Source organism: Aethalodelphis obliquidens, unplaced genomic scaffold (assembly GCF_003676395.1).
Source record: "Aethalodelphis obliquidens isolate GAN/ISIS:26980383/991018 unplaced genomic scaffold, ASM367639v1 scaffold38, whole genome shotgun sequence".
Classification (NCBI taxonomy): Eukaryota; Metazoa; Chordata; class Mammalia; order Artiodactyla; family Delphinidae; genus Aethalodelphis; species Aethalodelphis obliquidens.
Window position 1 is genome coordinate 9,717,021 of NW_020837982.1, and position 22,997 is coordinate 9,740,017.

General features: G+C 45.8%; 1 long non-coding RNA gene across 1 annotated transcript; it reads left to right on the forward strand.

Annotated features, from left to right (window-relative positions):
• Positions 1-873: 873 nt before the first annotated feature.
• Positions 874-18,371, forward strand: LOC113632729 (uncharacterized). Its single transcript, XR_003437934.1, has 5 exons — positions 874-1,277; positions 10,429-10,552; positions 12,548-12,611; positions 14,928-15,001; positions 16,812-18,371. It is a non-coding gene; the product is annotated as an uncharacterized LOC113632729 (long non-coding RNA).
• Positions 18,372-22,997: the final 4,626 nt, after the last annotated feature.

A 22,997-nucleotide genomic window follows, 5' to 3' on the forward strand; every position in this document is an offset into this window, starting at 1 on the left:
TTTACCAGTGTGTATTTCACACTTATAGCACATCCCAGCCTTGACTAGCCATCTAGCCAGTGCTCAGTGGAATAGCCTCACAGGGCCAGTGGCTGCTGTCTTGGACAGTGCAGGCCTCGGGCAGAGGGATTTGTGTCCAAGTCCACGAAGCCCTTAATGGCAGGGAGTGAGGAGCTGGATTCATATTCAGGTCTCCCCATCTTCCTGCTAAGCTGTTTACAAGTCTGCCTCTTCCCACAGAGACTTCTTCCAACTCCAACTTTCTGAAATTCTAATTCACCCCCAACACATGCATTCTACCCACACCTTTTGGGACTCATGGCTATTTCAGATCATTTCTTTTTCATGAGAAAAACTCGAGTTTTTTAATACACAGGGCATGACCATTTTGAAATAAATTGAGGGGTTTACACTCAGGACTTTTTCTCATGAAATGGGCTAGTATAGGTGAGAAAATATTAGTTGGAGTGCATTGCGTGTCCTAAAGACATTTTGCGAAACATGTTTTTGTTTTTTGGATTTTTTTTTCTTTTTGGCTGTGTTGGGTCTTCATTGCTGTGCGCGGGCTTTCTCTAGTTGTGGCGAGTGGGGGCTACTCTTCGTGGCAGTGCTCAGGCTTCTCATTGCGGTGGCTTCTCTTGTTGCGGAGAACAGGCCCTAGGCACACGGGCTTCAGTAGCTATGGCATGCAGCCTCAGTAGTTGTGGCACGCAGGCTCAGTAGTTGTGGCACGTGGGCTCAGTAGTTGTGGTGCACGGGATTAGTTGCTCACAGCATGTGGGATCTTCCTGGTCAGGGATTGAACTCATGAGCCCTGCATTAGCAGGCGGATTCTTAACCACTGCGCCACCAGGGAAGCCCTTAAATGCGTTTTATTTATGTGAATATATGTGTAGCTGTCACGCTGTAAATTCTACATCTTAGAGGAAACTGGTTAAAGGGAAAAAAAAAAAAAGCAGATTCCTGAATAAACCCAAAGTCTCCAGAATTCCCTGTGATGGACAGTGAATGTGATTTCTGTCACTGAGTCCCCGGAAATGCCTTTTGGGGAAGTGAGAGTCAGAGCAGGGGGGATGGTTTGCTTTTAGCCTGCTCTCCTACCCTGACACTACCCAGAATCGAGTGCCTTAGGCTACTGGAGTACAAGCAGAGACAAGAAAGAAGCTGCCACTCCACCCTGCAACGTCTGCCTGGCCTCTGCTTCCCAGCCAGCTGCTTGACGCCCACGGCCAAAGGCAGGAGGAGAGCAGGGAGCCTGCCCAAGGTCGCGTGTCCAGGTGAGGTGCTTTAGAATCAGGATGCCCAGTACTTGAATTTCAGACCCTGGATCCAAACCGCCTACTGCTCTGCGTCATTAGAGGGGAAGTCTGCCAACGGTGGAGGAAAGAGGGGAAGAGGCCGGGGAATCAGTCATTCAGTCGTATAGAAGAGAGGCTGAACTCCTTTTCTCAGAGACGTATGGTGCGCCTACCGCGCTCCAGGTGATGTTCTAGGCACTAGAAAGAGTGGAAAAGGAAGCAGCCAGGCCCTTGCTCTCCTGGAGCTCACAGGCCAGTGTGGAAGACAGACAATGAACATCAAATAAGCCAACAGACAGCTGTTACAGTAAGAGTAGGCAGGCTCAGATGGAGGAAAAATGCATTTAGCGTATTGATCATAACATATTGCGGGGAGGCAGGGATGTCTGCCCCTCCCCCAACCCGGCACCCCGCCTGTTGACTCTTCCTAATTCAGAGAGAATGGGAGCTTTCGGTATGAGCTCTCAGCTTCCTGCCCCCAACCCAGTCTGGTTCCCCTGAGCAGCACAGCCCTCTCTCCACCCTTGTTCCCTTTTAAAAGTGGATTCTTCCATCTGGGCCCCTGAAGGTAGCTCCTGCTCTCTCTTCTATCCCTGTATCTCATTTTGTCCTCTTTCCTGACACCTTCACAGTATATAAACACGCTGACTCTCTGCATTTTAAACAAACAAGCTCACTTTCCTCCCTTCTTGAAATTCAGGCTTCCCTTTCCTTCTGGGCTTTCATCAGGCTGACCAGAGCTCCCTTTAAGCTGTTATCAGAGGAGGGAATGAGATGCAGAGTCTGTCCTGAGGACAGGACGATTGAAGAGAAAGCGGGGGGAGAGAGTGCAGGACACTAGCTCTGGAGCGGGGAGCATCTGTGAAGCAGGGAGGGGCCCGACAAGCAGGGAGGGCTATGGCCAGACAACAGGGTCTTCCTGGGTCCTGTTAGTCCGGCAGGAACTTCATTCCTATGTCATATTCGGTTATGACTATCCTCTAAGGACTCTGGATAGGATTCTAGAATGCCCCTGCTCCTGCCAGCGCCCTGGGGAAATCCTGAGGCTCCACTGAAGTCATTCATACCCTAGCAAAAATCAGTTCCTCTTCCTCAGTGTCTGGCACACCCAGGCAAATGGGAAGTGGGGAGAGGAGGTAGTGTGGAACTTCGCTCTGAAGAGAGTGATTTAATGATGGAATTCCATCATCACTGTGACAAGCAAACAGGAGAGGTCTTTGGGTTCAAGGAGTCTTTTTTTTTTAATTTATTTATTTTATTTTTGGCTGCATTGGGTCTTCATTGCTACCTGCGGGCTCTCCTCTGGTTGCGGCGAGCGGGGGCTACTCTTTGTTGTGGTGCACGGGCTTCTCATTGTGGTGGCTTCTCTTGTTGCGAAGCACGGGCTCTAGGCGTGTGGGCTTCAGTAGTTGTGGCATGCAGCCTCAGTAGTTGTGGCTCGCGGGCTGTAGAGCTCAGGCTCAGTAGTTGTGGCGCAGGGGCTTAGTTGCTCTGTGGCATGTGGGATCTTCCCAGACCAGGGATCGAACCCGTGTCCCCTGCATTGGCAGGCAGATTCTTAACCACTGCACCACCAGGGAAGCCCAAGGAGTCTTTTTCAGTGCTTTCATTCTACTCGACTGCTGTTGCTACTGCCTATGAATGTTGCAGGGAACAAGCCTCCAGCTTCCTCACCTGCCCCAGCTGGGGGCTCTGCAGGCTGGCTGGATGCTGTGTTCCTCCCCGAGGTCTGAGAACCAGTTGGAGTGTTTGTTAACAATGCTGATTCCCGAGTCCCACAACAGACCTACAGATCAGAACTGGGAGTAGATAGAGTAGGGACATAGGACTCTGGTATCTGCATTTTAATACATTTCCCAAAGGTCTGGCTTGGTGGTCACAATTTAGGGCCCTGGGTTTGGCTTCTGATTTTTCCACTTGCTAGATCTGCAACCTTAGGCAAGTTAATTGAGCTCTTCTAAGTTTCTATTCTCTTTTCTGTAAAATGGGATTATAATTATGACCTGCCTTATAGAGTGGTTGAACTCATGGGAAAGTAGCACATAATGTACGTTACTTTTCTAAAATGCATTTTCATATTGAGGTTCTGATGATTTGGAACAAGTCACAGCTAAAAGCTGAGGCCTTGCCAATATTGGAATTTCTTGACCGAGGGTTCTGCTTTCAGTTCCGTTATGGTAAAATGGGAGTGATAAGAACACCCCCCAACACCAGGTTATAATAAGGATTAAATGATAACATGTATGTCACTGGTTCTCAACATTGGCCTCCCATTAGAATCATCTGGAGAACTTGACTAAAACAAACAAACAAAATCCCAATGGCCAGGCCGCAGGTTGGGAACTTCTGATATTCCTCAAGTTCTTGCCCCACCTCTGGGGCCACACTGGATCCTACCCTCTTCTGGTCTATACTGTACCATGGGCCCCCACTCTGGCTCACAGGGCCCTGTCTTATCTCTGAGTCCAAGTCCACCCTTGAGAACCTTCATATGCCCTCAGACATTTTTTTGGGGGGGGCGGTGTGGCCAGAGCTGGTCCAGCCCTGAACCATAGGTCAGCAGGTCCCAGGCCATGGGAGGGTGAGGACCTGAGTCCACAGTACAGGTAAGGTGTCCTGGCTGCCGGGAGGAGGTCAGGGAGCTTCAGGGCCTGACCTCAGTCTTGTCAACTGGGGGAGCATCTGGTGGACACCATAAATGGAAGAAGGAAGAGTAAGAGAACTATGGGAGCTGCTTTTAGTTATTAGCGATCGAGGGCCTTGATGTGTCAGACCCCAGGGCGAGGGCTTGAGGAATATCTGAAGTTCCCAACCTGCGGCCTGGCCACTGGGGTTTTGTTTGTTTTAGTAAAGTTCTCCAGATGATTCTAATGGGAGGCCAATGTTGAGAACCAGTGATAACTTAAGGATTAAGTTATCACTTAATCCTTATTATAACCTGGTACTGCGGGTGTTCTTATTACCCCCATTTTACAGATAAAAAGAGAGAATTCAGAGAGATTAAGCAATTTGCTAAAGGCAACACAGCTAGTCTAAGACTAGATTTAACTAGTCTAGTTAACTAGACTAGTCTAAGTCTAGATTGACTAATCTAAGATTGTAGCTCAGCTCTGTCTGATGCCAAAGTTTGTGCTCTTTTTACTCTGCCTGGCTGACACCAAGCTGATAAATGTTTCTTTTCATAAGAGACCCCTGTCTGTCCCCAGCCTTGTGGCAGGTCTCCACTGCTTCTTCACTGGGTCAGCAACAACGGGCGCTCTGTGGTGGACTTCTGGTCAAAGATGGCAGAATTATCACTGACCTTTTTTCCTTCTGGAGACATCAGTAGAAGGCAAAAAAAATGAAATTTTAACATGTATAAACCCATGGAACAACTTTAACTAGAATCTTATTGCCGTATGAGGATGAAGTGGTTCATGTGGTGCCCCACTCACCCCAAGATGTCCACATCCCAATTCCTGCAACCTGTGAATATGTCAGATTACATAGCAAAAGGGAACTAAGGTTGTAGGTGCAATTGAGGTTGCTAATCAGCTGACCTGGAGATGGGGTGATGATCCTGGGTTATCCAGGTGAGCCTAATGTAATCACAAGAGTTCTTGTAAGTGGGAGAAGGAGGCAAGGGGAGGTCACATGTGGCCAGGGGAGAACTGTTAGAGAGATGCAATATTGCTGGCTTTGAATATGGAGGAAGGGGCCATAAGCCAAGGAACACAAGTGGCCTCCAGGAGCTGAAAAGAGCAAGGAAACGGCTTCTCTAGTGGAGCCTCCAGGAGGGACCCAACCCTGCCCATAGTTTGGTTTTAGCCCAGTGGCATCATGCTGGCCTTCTGTCCTCCAGAGCTGTAAGATAATACTTTTGTGTTGTTTTAAACCACTGCATCTGTGGTAATTTGTTGGAGCAGCCATAGCAAACAAATACACTTTGTTTCTAATGACCACTGCTGCCTGGGCTCCCGCCTCCCCCAGTGACATTTCAGTCCAATTCCAAAACTTTTAAGTTACTTTTGATTACTAAGCAGACTCATTTCAGTTTTAAAAATTTAGTCATGCTCATTTAAAATCTTCCGTCTTGGGACTTCCCGATGGTCCAGCGGTTAAGACTCCACGCTCCCAATGCAGGGGGCCCAGGTTCGATCCCTGGTCAGGGAACGAGATCCCACATGCTGCAGCTAAGTGCTCACGTGCCATAACTAGGACCCAGTGCAGCCAAATAAATAAAAATGAAAACTTCCCTCTTATCCTTGACTCAAATCTCCCCCCTTTGCCCAAGGAGGGGAGTAGAGAGAGGAGTGAGGGCTGTCTCAGCTCCTTAGCTTCCCCGCATCTACTTCCCTGGTATGAGATTGAGGAGGAAAGACAGGGACAGACAGTTTTCCCCAGGAAGTCTCCCCTCACTGGACCATTGCTGCCGATCAAGTTTGTGGTGTTGGGTGGAGACTCAACCACTGGCCCTTGAGAGGTCCCTTGTGGTCCCTTGAGAGACTCAGCTGCATCTTTGGGCTGGCTGCCAGCATCCTCTCATGCAAACACCTCTTTGCCCCATGCTTCAGTAGCTCTCAGGAGGTCTGCACCCCACAACCTTATCTACTCCAGGCCTGGCAACACAGGTGGGATTCAGCTTCCGTACCTTTACAGGACCTGAACTTGACCATGCAGCTGTGACACACTCCCCACTGGCTGTACTCCCTGCCATCTCTCCCCAGAGCTCTTGTCCCCTCTCTGGGGACACCCTGGCTATTAAACTAGCCTGGTAGTCCAGAGAACATCTAACTGGGAACGGGATGTGGTTCTCGTGGGCCCCCTCTCTCAGCTGCATTCTTCCAAGAAGACAAGCTCTTCCTGGTTCTGTTGAAAAGGCCTCTGTCAGCAGTCCATGGGGAAGAGTGCTATTTCTCTGATCGTAGATTGTGGGGAACTTGGGACTTTCATTCTCAGCTGTGGGCCCTGATCATTCATTCTAGGGAATCCCTTGGGCCCTCACCCCACCATATCACTACCACATCAGTGCTCCTTTCAAAGTAAGGTATCTTGACCCCCATTTGGCCTTTCCTTGATGATTTGGAGGCATCATGACTAACATCAACAGAGGAAGGCCCTGTGACACAGAGAGAAAGCGTTCCGCCCTCCCTCCTACCTGGGGCAGGTCATTTCACCTCTGTCTCAGGCCCCTGTCTAGAAAAGCCTATGGTGGTGAGGATGAAATGAGGTGAGCAACGAGAAAGCTCTTGCAGAATGCTTGGCGCACCGAACACTTGCGAAACACCTGACGGCAATTCAAATCCATTCGATTTGTAAGAAAAAAACTGCAGAATGCTTACCATTCTGCATAGTTCTGAAAAGTGACCCATTGTTTCACTTTCTGACACCATCCTACTTCCTCTTTCTTCCCCAAGAATCTGATGAGAATAAAATTTCTTTGAACTTGAAATCTGAACAATGGGAAGCTACGCTATACGGTTAACTGGCCCTTTTTTCAATGTTATCAAAGTAAATGCAAAAGTTAAAAAAATCAAGGAATTCAGAGGGTTTATAGTGAAAAGTCACAGCTGCCTGGTCTCCCACTTCCCTCCTCCCGTCCAGTCATACTCTTCAGATGCACAGCTTTTAACTCTATGTCTGGTTTCTATAGCTCTAAAGAGTATGTTTATGTTTCTTGTTGGAGAAATCCTTCAAGAGTAAAAGAAAAAGACGAAGAGATAGAAAATATGAGGGAGTAAAAGAAAAAGATGAAGAGATAGAAAATATGAGGGGAAAATTAGACGAAGAACGAGGAGACATTTAAATAAGAGAAAAGAGAATGAGTGTCCATCAACAGATGAATTGATAAAGATGATGTGATATATATACACAATGGAATATTACTCAGCCATAAAAATGAATGAAATATCACCATTTGCAGCAACATGAATGGACCTAGAGATTATCATACTGAGTGAAGGAAGTCATACAGAGAAAGACAAATATTATATGATATCACTTATATGCAGAATCTAAAAAAATAATACAAATGAACTTATTTACAAAACAGAAACAAACTCACAGACATAGAAAACAAACTTATGGCTACCAAAGGGGAAGGAGGAGAGGGATAAATTAGAAGTATGGGATTAACAGATGCATACTACTATATATAAAGTAGATAAACAACAAGGATTTACTGTATAGCACAAGGACCTATATTCAACATCTTCTAATAGCCTATAATGGAAAAGAATATGAGAAAGAATGTATGTATATATATATATATATAACTGAATCACTTTGCTGTATACCTGAAACTAACACAGTATTGTAAATCAACTATAGTTCAATAAAAATAAATAAATAAGATAAGGAGAAAACGGAGGGAAGAAATTTCTGTCCATCTGTCTATCTATCCATCCATCCATCCATCCATCCATCATTCCATGTATCTATGTATCTTTTTTTTTTGTGGTACGCGGGCCGCTCACTGCTGTGGCCTCTCCCGTTGCAGAGCACAGGCTCCGGACGCGCAGGCCCAGCAGCCATGGCTCACGGGCCCAGCCGCTCCACGGCACGTGGGATCTTCCCGGACCGGGGCACGAACCTGTGTCCCCTGCATCGGCAGGTGGACTCTCACCCACTGCGCCACCAGGGAAGCCCTCTATGTATCTATTTATCTAACTGGTTCCCTAGAGCTAAAGAAGGTGAGATTCCAATTTAGGTTTGAAGAACAAAGAGGCTGCCTTCTGATATGTGGCATCTTCTTAAGTCCAGTGCCCTTTAACCACACTGGGCTCTGCACAACCAAATTTCACAGGCCCGTGCTGAGAGCCAAGGTTCCATTCTCCATGGTCTTCCTTTTTCCCTTTGGTCTTCTTCCTCTCTTCCTTTCTTTTGTGCACCCTGAGAAGGTGATCTACAAGAAAACATCTGCTGAGTGCATGCTTTGTGGGGTAGATGACACTTCACTCCCTTAAGAGTGAATCCCCAGCACGTCTACCAACATCAATAAATGACAAAAACATAATGTTGAACAAAAAAGTAAGCTGCTGAATCATGTTTATAGAAGAGTACTAGTTACATGTGATTGGTTTGCCACATATAACTTTCTGAATAGCCAAAGAACATTATATTGATCAAACCAAACCTTCACAAAAGAAATGATGTTTGCAACTAAAAATCCAAATCGTTATATAGCAACTTAATAAATGAAAACACTATGCCAGGAATACAAACACATGTTTAAATAGTAAGCCAAGTCATTAGGTCTTTGTAGTAATAATGGCTTTAGCAGCAGCCTAATTTGGCCCCTGTTCCTTGGCCCCCTGCCTGGATCCCCACTGATGTTAATAATAGCTCAAAAGCATGAATCAGAAATGGCAGTACATGAACATGCATGGGTGAGTTTCCATTGGCTAAATGGTGACACAGGAAGGTGATTCTCATTTAACCAGGACACGTCTGGATATCTCCCAGGCCTCAAGAATCTTTTTTTTTTTTTTTTGTCTGTGTTGGGTCTTCGTTGCTATGCGCGGGCTTTCTCTAGTTGCGGCGAGTGGGGGCTGCTCTTTGTTGCGGTGCACGGGCTTCTCATTGCAGTGGCTTCTCCTGTTGCGGAGCACGGGCTCTAGGTGCCTGGGCTTCAGTAGTTGTGGCTCGTGGGCTCAGTAGTTGTGGCTCGCGGTCTCTAGAGCGCAGGCTCAGTAGTTGTGGCACACGAGCTTAGTTGTTCCGCGGCACGTGGGATCTTCCCGGACCAGGGCTCGAACCCATGTCCCCTGCATTGGCAGGAGGATTCTTAACCACTGCACCACCAGGGAAGCCCCAAGAATCATTTTTATTTTAACATCCACATGCACTAGCAAAGTGTCCATTCCACAGATGAGCGGAGCCCAGCCCCGCCCCCAGCTCTCCCTGAATTCCTGGAGGTCCCTCCTAGGAGTCCATCCTGCAGCCTGCTCCCCACCGTCACTCGGAGCCTGGCAGCTGCTGTTCTACTTGCCCGTGTGTCACCCCTGGCTTGAAAAACCACTGCACACATGTCATTTCTCCCCAGGTTCTGTTCATACAAGCTTCTGTTGTCCAATTTTATTGAAGATTTGATGGGAAAAGACAATTACAGCACAGCATTTTACAGGCAACAATTGAAGACTGAATATTAGATGTAACTTTCCTACAAACGCATGGGTCATTTTCCACCAAGGGGACTTTCTACTGATGCTCCAACTTTCTGCTCTCTTCTTTTTTTTTCCCTAGCTTTATTGAGATGTAATTGACACATAACATTGCATAACTTAAAGGTGTACTACCTGTTGATTTGATACACTTACATGCTGTATAATGATTACCCCCATAGTGTTAGCTAACACCTCCAATTGACACATAACATTGCATAACTTGAAGGCGTACTACCTGTTGATTTGATACACTTACATATTGTATAATGATTACCCCCATAGTGTTATAGCCAACACCTCCATCACATCACACAATTACTCTTTCTTTCTTGTGGGGAGAACATTTAAGACCTACTCTCTTCGTGACCTCTCCCTCTGCTCTGACCCTCTTCCCAGTCTCTCCTCCTCTCTAGTCAGTCAGGCTTTAGCCCCCAAGTTCCTGTTACTAATTCAGTTTGCTTTGCATCTTTACCTTCTCCCTCTGACCGTACCTCACTCAAAGAGACCCATCAAGGTTATTTTTCTAACCCCCACCTCAAAAAACAAAAAAGCTCTCAAAATCCTATCTCCCCTGTTATGAATTAAGTCTATGTTGCCCCTTCAATATAAAAACAACTGCAGAGAGTTATTGCTTTAAATGGCATTTCCCTTCCTGCTGCATGTTTAACAGTATAAGAAAGAACAGTGAATATGTCTACAGTTTCTAGAGTAACTAATAAGTACATGTCTTACCTCTAATCTTTGTAAATTCCCTGCAAGGTAGTAGACAATATCACTCCCATATTTCAGATGAGGACCCTGAAGCTTGGAGAAGGTTAAGTCACTTGCCTGAGGTCTCCCAGCTGCTAATCATCAGGGTTTGACTGTGAACCAGTGCCTGCCTGGCCCCTAAGCAGATGCAGCTGCACAACATGGTAGATAACTGCCCCCACCACCCCAGGAAGCCTTTCACTCATGCCTCATTCCTCTCTCTCCATTCTTCTCAGGATCCCATGGCAATGGATTGGTGGAGGGACAATTTCTGGATCATCTTGGCTGTGGCCATCATCGTTGTCTGCGTGGGCCTGAGCATCTTCCTGTTCTGTGTCTGTAGGTGTCTGTTTAGACAAGGTAATGACCATCTCATTTGGGCAGGTGGAGGTAGGGGAGGGGAGAGGTGGTTATCAGCGTATTAGGGCTTCTTCAGGGCAAAAGATTAGTTCTGGGCCTGCATAGGCTGAACTCTGGATTTAGCATCAAGCATTCTGGGTTTGAGTCCTAGCCCTGCCACTAATTTGTGTCTCTGGGCCTCAGTTTCCCCCTCTGCATAGTGAAGGGAAGGAGGTTACCTAATCTCCAAGAACTCTTCCAGCTCCATCGGTTTGGGTGAAAGCAGAATCTGTTTCAGGGCACACTGTGCACTAATGCTATCTCTCTTCAGTGTGGCTGCCAATCACAGCATCCTACCTCTGGGACTTGAAAGGGAGTACAAGTCCATGGAATGTCAAAAACTGTCTTGATTCCAACCACGTCAAGTTGTATACATGTTGCATACATGAAATACGTACAGCTTTTTGTATGGCAATCATTCCCCAATAAAGTGGTCTAAAAAAATGTCTTGAGGCATGAAAAATGGACTCATTCCATGATCAACACGTTTGACCACTATGATTGCCTACTCTAAGACCATACTCTGAATTTTCTGGTATTACATCTGCCTCGGATAGAGGTTCTTAGCATTCTTGGACATAAATAAGCAGCTTATTGGAGGATAAATGTAACTTTAGATGATCTACAAGTGGGTTTCTACTTTACCATTCATCTCCAGAAACATGAAACCCTTGATTCAATGGTGTGTTTTCTTGAGATCCTATCCCTTTACATAATGACCTAGGCCTGGAGTATACCTGGGGATGGTAAATACACTGAGAGGTACAGCCATCTTGCCCTGGGGCAACCTGGGCAGGCACCCCTCCATGATCAAGGCACTGTCCTCCCATTGCATCTGGGCACAGCCTCAGAATCCTGCGGAACCAGTGCTGAAAGGTCAGGGCTGTTCAAGAAGTGAAAACTTTTTGTCATTCTTCTCAATCTCTTTTTAGAGATAAGAAAATTAAGGTTCAGAGACAGGCAGAACCTTGGTTGAGGTCTCCTAGGAATTGGTAGCAGAGTTGGAACCAGAACGCAGGTTCACTGGGCTGCCTGTTCAATGTCCTTTCCCCTCCACCCCTTGATGGTAATCAGTCTTTTTTAATACAAAAAGTGTATTCTAGCCCCTATTGTTCTCTATACATTTTTTAAACATTTCATTTTTAGATATGGACAAAAATATGATCCTGAACAAAATCTTTACCTATTCTCTTTTAACTTGACCCACTCCTATTAACAAGCAGGTTATAATTAATAATAACTTACATGTCCAGCATATCACAGTTTACAAACTGCTTTTCCCATTCTTTATCTCATTTCCTCCCAACCATACTTTTGGCTATTCACTCGACCAGTATTTCTGAATGCCAGCTATGCGCTAGGTAGATATAGTACTAGGCAATGAGGAAACAGGCACAGCCCACAATGGATAGTACCTAGACTCTGTGGTCAGACGGCCTGGGTAAAATTCTGGCTCTAGGACTTCCCTGGTGGTCCAGTGGTTAAGAATCCACCTGCCATTTGCAGGGGACACAGGTTTGATCCCTGTTCCGGGAAGATCCCACATGCTGTGGGCAACTAAGCCCGCGAGCCACAACTACTGAGCCCGCATGCTGCAACTACTGAAGCCTGCGCGCCTAGAGCCTGCGCTCCGCCAAAAGAGAAGCCACCACGAAGAGAAGCCCATGCACTACAACAAAGAGTAGCTCCCCCTTGTCGCAACTAGAGAAAGCCCGCATGCAGCAACGAAGACCCAGCGCAGCCAAAATAAAATAAAATAAAACAAAATGTAACTACATCTATAAAAAAAAATTCTGGCTCTATCACTTATGAGCTCTGTGTCCCTAAGTCTGTTTCCTCTGGATGGTTCTTCTCCCACATGTCCTGAACCTGCCGGGTCTCTGATCTCTTCTAAACTCTAAAAACCACAACTTTTGATAATTCTTCCTAAATGAATATGCTTATTTGTTTCCTTAGGCAAGAAACGCGAAATTGCCAAGCCCTTGAAACAAAAGCAGAGAGATGAAGAAACGATGTATGAGTAAGTGGGGGGGAACACTTCTGCTTTTTAATTTCAAGAACCACCTGTTCACTTCCATTCTTGCGCCCGCGCTAAGAATGTGTGCCTTAAATTCCAGGGAAATATCGTGTCTGCCAACTCTCCCCACTGTAAGGGGAGAGACCTCAGAGCTTTGGGGGTGCAGGGCACCACCTGGCTCTCTCTGCTCTCCAAGTCCTCCCAAGTCTCGTCTAGTTTGATAGAGGTCACAGGTCGGGCGCTGTGTTCTGGCTAATTCAGTCTCCTGAGGCCAAACTGATACAGAAAGACCCAGGGTCCCTGGCAAACACAGCAGGCATTCACCATCAGTCACATTGTTAGCATAAACTATCTGGCTAGCCCAAGGCCCCTTAATACAAAGACACTCTTATCAGGCAGGATATTCCAAGGGTTTAGAGATTATCTCCCAGAAGCTGGTCAAGGGCCAGTCCTTTCTTTAAAACATAGGCACAGGGAATTCGATGGCGGTCCAGTGGTTGGGACTCTGCGCTTTCACTGCCGAGGGCCTGGATTCAATCTCTGGTCAGGGAACTAAGATCCTGCAAGCCACGTGGTGTGGCCAAAAAAAATTTTAAGTAAAAATTAAAATAAATAAATAATGTTTCTTAAAAATACAAATAAATTAAAAAACAAAAATATAAAGTCATTCTAAAGTGACTTTCGTTGGGGCTCAAGGGATTCAGCAAAAAATAGATCTCTTCCCCTCCAATTCTGATCCCCTTGAGGAGTCAGACAAATGTATCCTGCAGTTAGGTAACCAAAGTATTGCCTTTATTGAGGATAAAACTGACATTGCAGAATGTGGCTCTTCTCCATGGCCAAGTTTGCTTCCTAATTCAAAACCAGGCAAACTTTCCTGCATGGTACATAGGCAGCCCTGGACAGCCTCAGGTCTCCCCTACAGGGCAGGGCCCTTTCTCTGAATGGCAAAGACTCAAGCAGAATATATACTTTAGGCAGTCAGGCCGGCTCTAGAGGAGAAAGTGGGAGAAGCTAGATTTTTCCCCAAGTCAGGTAAATGTCCCTCCTCTCCCGGGAAGAGCCACGGAGGGGTGGAGTGAGGTCACTGATGGCGCTCTAGCCACATGTCCCCTTCTCCACTCACCCCAGCAACGCTTCTGCATTCCAGGGGACTTAAGCACATACAGGAGGCCAAAACTCAGCTCAGAAGAATCTAGTACCAGTTTGGAAATCAGAGTACACAGAGGGGTTGGGGGGTCTGGGTAAGGAAGCTTTCTTGGAATCTATCTTTTTATTAAAACTTCTTACTGAAGTATAATATAAACAGAAAAGTACACATGGTAAGGGTACAACTCAATGAATTTCCACAAACTGAACAGAGCCAGTAGGTGACACCCAGATCAAGAAACAAAATTACCAGCTCCTCAGCCCCATATATTCCCTTTCAGCCATTAAACCCCAAGGATAACCACTACCTGAAATAGTATAGGCTTGTTTTTCCTTGTTTTTTATGCTTCATATACATGGAATTAGACAGTATGTGTTATTGGTGTTTAGCTTCTTCTGCTCAGCCTTTTTTTGTGAGATTCATTGTGTGTAGTCGTAGATTGTTCCTTTTTTTTTTTTTTTTTTTTTTTGCGGTACGCAGGCCTCTCACTGCTGTGGCCTCTCCCGTTGCGGAGCACAGGCTCCGGACGCGCAGGCTCAGTGGCCATGGCTCACGGGCCCAGCCGTGCCATGGCATGTGGGATCTTCCCGGACCGGGGCACGAACCCGTGTCCCCTGCATCGGCAGGCGGACTCTCAACCACTGCGCCACCAGGGAAGCCCTAGATTGTTCATTCTTATTGCCATAGAGTATTCCACTGTGGGAGTGAACCATGATGAATTTATCCATTCTACTGCTGATGGGCATTTGGGTAGCGTGCAGTTTGGGGCTGTTATGAATAACGCTGCGATGAACATTCTATAACTATTGCTGTCACATGGTGTGTGTACATTTAACGTTAGGAGTACATTTTTTTTTCAAATCAAAATACACCTGGTGCTTACCTCCCCCTTCTAATCCAGCTCAGATGAACACAGGAAGATGAGCTCTAAGTTATAGTACTTCAACTCCCTTCCCTCAAATCCAGCTGGTCCCTGGGCTAAAGGAAATGGTTTCTTTAGAGTGCCAGTTACAAATGGGATACAAGACCTAGAAAGGGAAGGAAATGCTTCCAGTTTTCAGGGACCAAGATTTGAATGTTCAACTCTATCCACTTTCCTTGACGTTTTCTTTTAAATCAGTAGGCGTGATCAAAACCAAACACTGACTCCTCTTCTTCCTCTCTTCCAGGAATGTTACCAATCAATTCTCAGTTCAATTACCCCCTCTGCCACCCAGGGGTGTGCTTTCTCCAGAAGTTGCCTGTGAGTGTATTTTGCTGATAACAGTCTCATTCAGGGTAGAATAATAAATTTATCTTGATGTTTAGTCAGCTTGGGCTGCCCATAAAACAATAACATGGACAATGTGGCTTAAACAACAGTAATTTTCTCACAGTTCTGGAGGCTAGAAGTCCAAGATCAAGGTGCCAGCCAATCTGGCTTCTGGTGAGGACTCTTCCAGGCTTGCAGATGGCTGCCTTCTCCCTGTGTGTTCACATGGAGGGGAGAGAGCTCTCTGGTGTCTCTTCTTATAAGGACACTAATACTATTGGATCAGGGCCACACCCTTATGACCTTATTTAACCTTAATTACTTCCTTAGAGGCCCCATCTCTAAATACAACCACACTGGTGGTTAGAGCTTCACCATATGAATTTTGTGGGGACACACACATTCAGTCTATAACACTGGAATTTGCAGATGGCAGCAACCTGTTTTAAAGGGATGAACTAAGTTTTAAGGGGGCAGAATAAGTACCAATGCTTCCAGTATTCAATGTGTGAGTTCATATTCAAATTCCAGCCTGCAGCATGGGTATAAAGGAACACTGGGCTTCTCAGATGTCCTATCAGAAAAACTCTGCCTGGTTCCCTTGACTGGAGTGTTCTTCCTTAAGCAGTATACAGAGCTGGCTTTACCACACCTTTCAGGTGTCAGTTCAAATGTCACCACCTCAGAGAGGCCATTCCTGACCACCCTATATAAAGAAATCCTGCTAATTCTCCTTATGAGGCTTATGGCAATAATCCTAAATGGGCTTATTTAGTTATCCTTCATTTGTTCATTATCTATCTCCTCCATTATAATATAAACTCTAGGAAATAGGTGCCTTTCTTGTCTTGTTCACCACTGTTTACCCACCACTAAGAACAGTGCCTGGAGCTTAGTAGATAATGGATGAAAATGTTTTAACTGAATGGATAAATAATAATATTAGCTAACATTTATTGATCAGGCACTGTGTGTCAGGTCCCATGCTAGGCACTTTATAGGTACTATCTCATTTAATCCTCTCAACACCTCTATGAGGCAGGTACATTATTATGTCCCTCTGACAGAAGAGGACACTGAGGCACAGAGAAGTTAAGCGACCTACTCACGGCCACACAGCTAGTGACTGCTGGACCCTGAAGATGAACTTGGATCTAACTGCAGAACTTTGTGTGAAATGAAATGGTGCTTGTTTTTCAGGTTCTCTTAGGAAAAGATGAGATTGCGGTGAGGCAGTTCCAGGCCCCACCAAAGGTGGAGCTGAGCTGTTTCACTATCTTTTTCCTACCACTTCAGTCCATTTGCTATGTACCCATCCTCCACTAATTCCACCTTTTGAAAACACCACTGCCCACCTCCTTCTTAGCAGAGGGATTGTGGACATGAGCAATTACAGATAGTTATGGAAAGCAGTGTAAGTCACTGTGAGGGATGTGCCCAAAAGGAAATACGGTTTGTATCACTTCTTTATGAGAATTAGTATCTATAAACACAACACTACTCATTTGGGTACTAGCTCTGGTCAGCTTCTTGTCTAAACTTGTTTCATGGTTCCTACTGCAGTGCAGTCAGGCAAAGAGACACGGGAGTCAAGATGTCTGACCAATATTTGCCACTTACTCACTTGGGTGAGCCTGAGACTGTGTCATGTCTGGGCTTTAGTTTTCTCTGTAAAATGGGGATCTGGTCCACCAAGAAGTGGGAGGATCACCGAAACCCATGAAAATCATGCAGAGCCACTTGGTCAAAAATATATAAACACACAATAGCTTTGCATTTAATACCTTTTTGTGTATTCTAGCCCCACAGGAAACCCCAAGTCGGCCACCAGCTGCATACGCATCAGTACCTAAAGTTAGAAATAAGAAGACAATGGCCGTCCCAAGCTATATTGAGCCTGAAGATGACTATGATGACGTTGATAACCCTGCACATATGGAAAACCATCATCTTGAAACAACCGCTTCTTCTTTTTGACAAGCAGAAGAGGGTTCGTTCACACAGCTTATTTTAAACCGTCAAGAATGGTCGAACTTCAGTAGGTATCCGGGTCCGAAAGCCAGTGGTAATGGTACGAGCTCTGTAAGATAAGCACTTCCTGAATCGTAGATGAAGAAGCATCAGTGATCAGATAATCGCAGCCAGAGGAAAGACGCCCATGCTCAGCTCTGAGGAGTCAGTCCTTGAGCTTCTGCTGAGTGAGGTTCCAGGCGGGGGACCACTGGGTTCCGCCGTCCCCACCCGTGAGGAGACACTCAATTCCCGGCACTCTTCCCCTGTTTGTGCGGTTCTAAGTGATCTTAAAACTTGGTGTTTGATTGTACAGAGCCTCCCAGGCTCCTATCCCCAGCACAGCCCTCACCAAGCACATGTCTTGCCCCCCGACACCCCATCTCCCACACTGAGCGGCTACGGGTGGTAGTTACAGCTAAGCGCTCTTGCGCGCAAGCCACCCGTCACGCCTTGTGTGTCCTTCAAGGGTGGGGGAGCGTTTTTGTTCTTGTGGACCCTCACCACCTACACAATCCCAAACCCCAGGGCCTCTCTATGATGTCAGCCAAACTGACCACAGAGACCCAAGTTCCCAGCCAGGGTTTTTCCACTGCTTGCCAGCTGCACCATAACAATCAACAAAGAACAGAAGTCACCTTCCAGACCACAGGACAGAAGTTACCCATAGAGGTGTTCATTTTGTATATTGGGGGAGCTACAGGGAAAGTAGGTTTCCCCAGGAAAAATCATGGGGAACAGGAAAGAAAGGGGTGATTACGTGGCAGATTCAAGATGAGAGTTCAGGGGGCTAAATACCCTCCTCCGATATTTTCATTACTGTTTCCTCCCTTGTGTAGAGTTCAAGGCAAACAGCGTCAAGCCCCTCCCTGCCAGATCCCTGTCCCCAAGCGGCTGGGAGGCCGCAGCTGCAGCTAATGACATGCCCGGGGAGCTGGGCTGTTGTCCTGTTAAACAAGCGTCCTAAGGGGTCGCCAAGGCCCATGTCAGCTTTGGAGGCCCTGAACATCATCGGTCCCTTCAGGTTGATCTGCTAGAGCCCGAGGACTTGACACTTCTTTCTAACCAAACTCACAAGATGCTGACTTCTAAGCGACCCCTGGGAAATCCAGCTAACAGGCTTGCAGGGAGAGCACCATGAATGGTGAAAAGGTGACCCTTGGACTGAGCTCCTCCTCAAGAGATGGAAAGTATGTTCCTGCATATTTAAGCTTCCGCCCTCAACCACTGCAGGAGCAGTGGGGACGTGTCCTTCCTCCCCAGTTCTCTCTTTCTAGACTCCAAGGAAACTTCCAGCGTCTTATAATACCTCCTTTTAGGCCAGTGGTTCTCTAACTATGGCCTTAGGGAACTCTGGTATTCCGTGAACCAAAGAGAGGACTCGTTTCTTAAATTACAGAAAAAAAAAAAAAAAAAAGGCTAAAGGATAGAAGGGTTTCCCATGTATGCTTTCCCCTTGTAAATTGTCTGTAAACCATCCACATCTATGCCAAAAGTTAAAAGTAAATACCAGATACGTGTTAATTCCTTCTTGGTTTCTGGCCACCGCCATCACCTGGTTCTCCTCCTGCCTGACTGGCCTGTCTCCGCCTTATTTGCGAGCCTGCCTCCTCTGAAGCCTCTCTTCAATGCCAGTCTTTCTCAGGGTCCTGTCCCCGTCCCCACCCTCATCTCGCTCCACACATTCATGAGTGACCTCACTGACACCCAGGGGCTCAGTTTCCCCTCTATTATGAAGACTTCCAGTCGCAGGCTCCAGCTGCGCTCTCTCCTCAGTTCCAGACCAAGTCGCCCCCAGGACATCTCCAGATGCCTCTCCCATAGGCCCCGCACGGTCAACATACGTTGAAAAGAACTGATTACCTATCCCCACTACCAAACTTCTGGTGCTCTGCTATCTTCTTCATTGTTGAAGTCAGAAACTAGCATATGTCTGGAGTCCTTCTCTCCAGTGTTCCCCACTTTCTGTTGATTGTGTCTCTCAAGTAGCTCTCTGATCAGTCCATGTTCTCCTTGGATGTTCCTAGGTCATTGCCAGCATTTGCCAATGAACTTCAACAGCCTCCCAATTGGTCTCCTGCCCCTGGCGTCTCACCCTCCAATCCCCTTTCTACATGGCAGCCAGTGACTTTCTTAAGTGAACATCTGACCACTTCGTTCCCCTGCTTAAATCTCTTCTTTACACATTATCATCAGAAAAAGCCCAAACTCCTTAACTCTTGGGTTACCAGATTTGTCAGGCTCTGGTCACTGGTTATTTCCTGCTAACGCTCTCCTTTTCCACCACCTTGCAACTGCACTCCACCAGGTTTTTGCTCCATCCACTTAAAATGACTTTGTCCGTGGCCTCTCTTGCCCCTGTGACTATGCACAGTACTGTCCCTTTGGTCTGGAACATTCTTCCCCACCTTATGATCCTTCCCATCTCTGCTTAGAGCCTTACCTCACCACCCCGAATTTGGGTTTAGTGCCCTCTTAGAGGCTCCCTTCTCATAGCATTAGCTGTAGCTACCTGTTTACCTGTCTTTTCTCTCCACCAGACTGAAAGCAGCATGAGGACAGGGGCTGTGTCTCTCTTTTCCCCACTGTTTCTCTGTTCCTAGCACAGTGCCCAGGAACATTGTAGATGCTCAATAAATATGCTGAATGATGATCAACTGAATGAATGAATGAACTCCTCTGGGATCCCACTGCTCCCCCTGTACTTGGCCCTAAAGAAACACCTCTAGCTCTGCATTATAATTGCCTAGTTACTTTTCCATCCTCCTTCCTAATCTGGGGGTTCTTTGGGGTGGAAGCTATCTGGCTCACTGCTATATTCCCAGTGTCCATCTCAAACCCTGGTACATAGTAGGCACTTAATAAATATTTACTGAATGTTTATCATTAATGGAAAACCTACCAGTCTGACAAAAACAAATTATTTTCCTCTGGGTGTAACTTGGTTGCGATTTTTTACAGGGCACCTGTAATAAAACCATGTTTTCTGCCAACAAAGTTGTTTCCAGTTTGGATGATATGATTCGATATATCAGGATTTCACAGGATCTTTCTTTTTTAATATTTATTTAGTTATTTATTTGGTTGCACCAGGTCTTAGTTGCATCACACAGGCTCCTTAGTTGCGGCTCCAGGGCTCCTTAGTTGTGGCTCACCGGCTCCTTAGTTGTGGCATGTTCTTAGTTGTGTCATGCATGTGGGATCTAGTTCCCTGACTAGGGATTGAACCCGTTTTTTTTTTTTTAATAAATTTATTTATTTTTATTTTTGGCCACATTGGGTCTTTGTTGCTGTGCATGGGCTTTCTCTAGTTGCGGCGAGCAGGAGCTACTCTTCATCCTGGTGTGCAGGCTTCTAATTGTGGTGGCTTCTCTTGTTTCGGAGCATGGGCTCTAGGCACGTGGGCTTCAGTAGTTGTGGCACACGGGCTCAGTAGTTGTGGCTCGCAGGCTGTAGAGCATAGGCTCGGTAGTTGCAGCACACGGGCTTAGTTGCTCCGTGGCATGTGGGATCTTCCCGAACCAGGGCTGCATTGGCAGGCGGATTCTTAACCACTGCGCCACCAGGGAAGACCCTGCCCAGGAGTTTTGGCTTTTGTTTAATGCCTTGCCATAATTATTAATAGCACCCCATTTCACTCTCAAAAGTGTCCTGGTTGGGGCTTCCCTGGTGGCGCAGTGGTTGGGAGTCTGCCTGCTGATGCAGGGGACACGGGTTCGTGCCCTGGTCCGGGAAGATCCCACATGCTGTGGAGTGGCTGGGCCTGTGAGCCATGGCCGCTGAGCCTGCGCGTCCGGAGCCTGTGCTCCACAACAGGAGAGGCCAAAACAGTGAGGGCCCCGCGTCCCGCAAAAAAAAAAAAAAAAAAAAAAAAGGGTCCTGGCTTGGATGATAAATTATACATTCACTCTACTTATTCATGATCAGGTCAGTGTCTGCCCTCAACAGAGTGAGTGTTAAAAAGACATCTTTCAAATGAATGTGCAACCCTCCCTAGGTCTCATTTTCTTCTATCAGAAAAATAGCTGAATTAGATGATTTCTAAGTTCTTTACTGCTTGCAGTCATTCAGATAAAGTCAGTAATCCAAAAGTCTAAAACCAGCAGATTTAGTTTATCTTCCCCTCGAAAGGACACGCCACATAGAATTACACCTTCAAACATATTCACACTGGATCAACAACTCTAGAGACCATTACCTGCTGTGAGTCTGGCTATTGACACAAATAGATACAGCAGATCTTCTTCTCAGCTGAAGACACAGTACCCTCAGGTAGCCGCACTAGTAGCTGGATAATCTCCTAACAACAGACAAAAAACCAATTTCCATTTGCTCTTGTGATGTGCATTGCATCGACAGTATTATTATTGCTCAGACATGTCTCCTGAATTGCGCTTCAGTTTCTAACCTAGCCCATCCACCTTCTCTGTATGCTCTGTCATGGCCGTGTGGCAGAATGAAATCTCACCTAGGTTAACTCTTGGTTGCTGAAAACCTTCCACCATAAATAGACAGGTAGGTAGCAGCTGACTGTGGTCACAGTGCATTTTACTAGAGTGGAGTGTACAAATCACTACCTGCAAAACCATTGTAAGAAACAGCCAATTAATATTGTTGCATCTTGGTCCTTCAACTGTAAAAGTCAGTTTGTATATTTACCCACATCTCATTGCCAAAATTTAAGGCAGTTAAAGTATTAGATCAACTATGCTTGTACAATCTGAATATTCTACATCAAAAAGCACCCTGAATTGCTTAAAATAAACTCTCACAAAACGACCCATGAACTAACAGCCTTTGAATTATTACTTTTCTAATATTAGATGCCTCAGCATTTTTTTTACAAATTGAGTGTCAGTGGAATATGGCTTAGGTTTTAACTAAAACTGCAGAAGGTAGTATTTAAGAAAATTGAAATTCCCCTGATGGTAAAAAAAAAAAAAAAGGTTTATTTGCATAACTTGTACACATCTACCTCCCATGAGGTTCCAAACAAAAATAAATGTTCGATACTTTTAATGTTGGCACTCTACAACACTATTCTCAGTGGCCAAGAAAAGCTTCTTCCTCTAAGTACACTAAAAATAAAATGACCCTGAATCTCTCACTGTTGTTTAGAAAAAATATTCAATATTTCATATATCAAATCTCTATTGTATCATTAGCCTAGCTCAATAACAATTCTATAATTCTCTACAGTTTCATATTTGCCTGAAAACAAAAACAACAACTGTACACGGATTTTTTAAAAAGGTCAGCTTTAGCCACTTTGGAGAGCAATTTGGCAACATCTAGCAAAATTGAAATTGTGGACATCCTATATGACCCAGCAACCCTACTTCAGAATACACACCCTAGAACAGTGGCTTTTGAACTTTTTGGTACCAGGTCTCCCTCATACTCTTAAAAATGACTGAGGGGGCTTCCCTGGTGGTGCAGTGGTTGAGAGTCCGCCTGCCGATGCAGGGGACACGGGATCGTGCCCCGGTCTGGGAAGATCCCACATGCCGCGGAGCGGCTGGGCCCGTGAGCCATGGCCGCTGAGCCTGCGCGTCCGGAGCCTGTGCTCCGCGACGGGAGAGGCCACAGCGGTGAGAGGCCCGCGCAAAAATAAATAGATAAATAAATAAAATGACTGAGGACACCAAAGAGATTCCATTTATGCAGAAGATACCTATTGATATTTACCTTATTGGAAAGTAAAAGCGAGAAAGACTTCAGATACTTATAAATTCATTTAAAATAACAATTCTTTCATATTAATGTAAATAAAATTTAATTAAAATAATTACATTTTCCCAAACCAAAAAAAAATTAGTGAGAAGAGTGGCACTGTGTTATGTTTTTTGTGAATCTCTTTAAAGTCTGGCTGAATAAAAAATATCCAGATTCTCATATCTGATTCTTTAGTCAGTGTGTTGCAAATCAACATCATGTATCCTCTGGAAGGCTCCATGGTACATTCATGAGCCAGCAA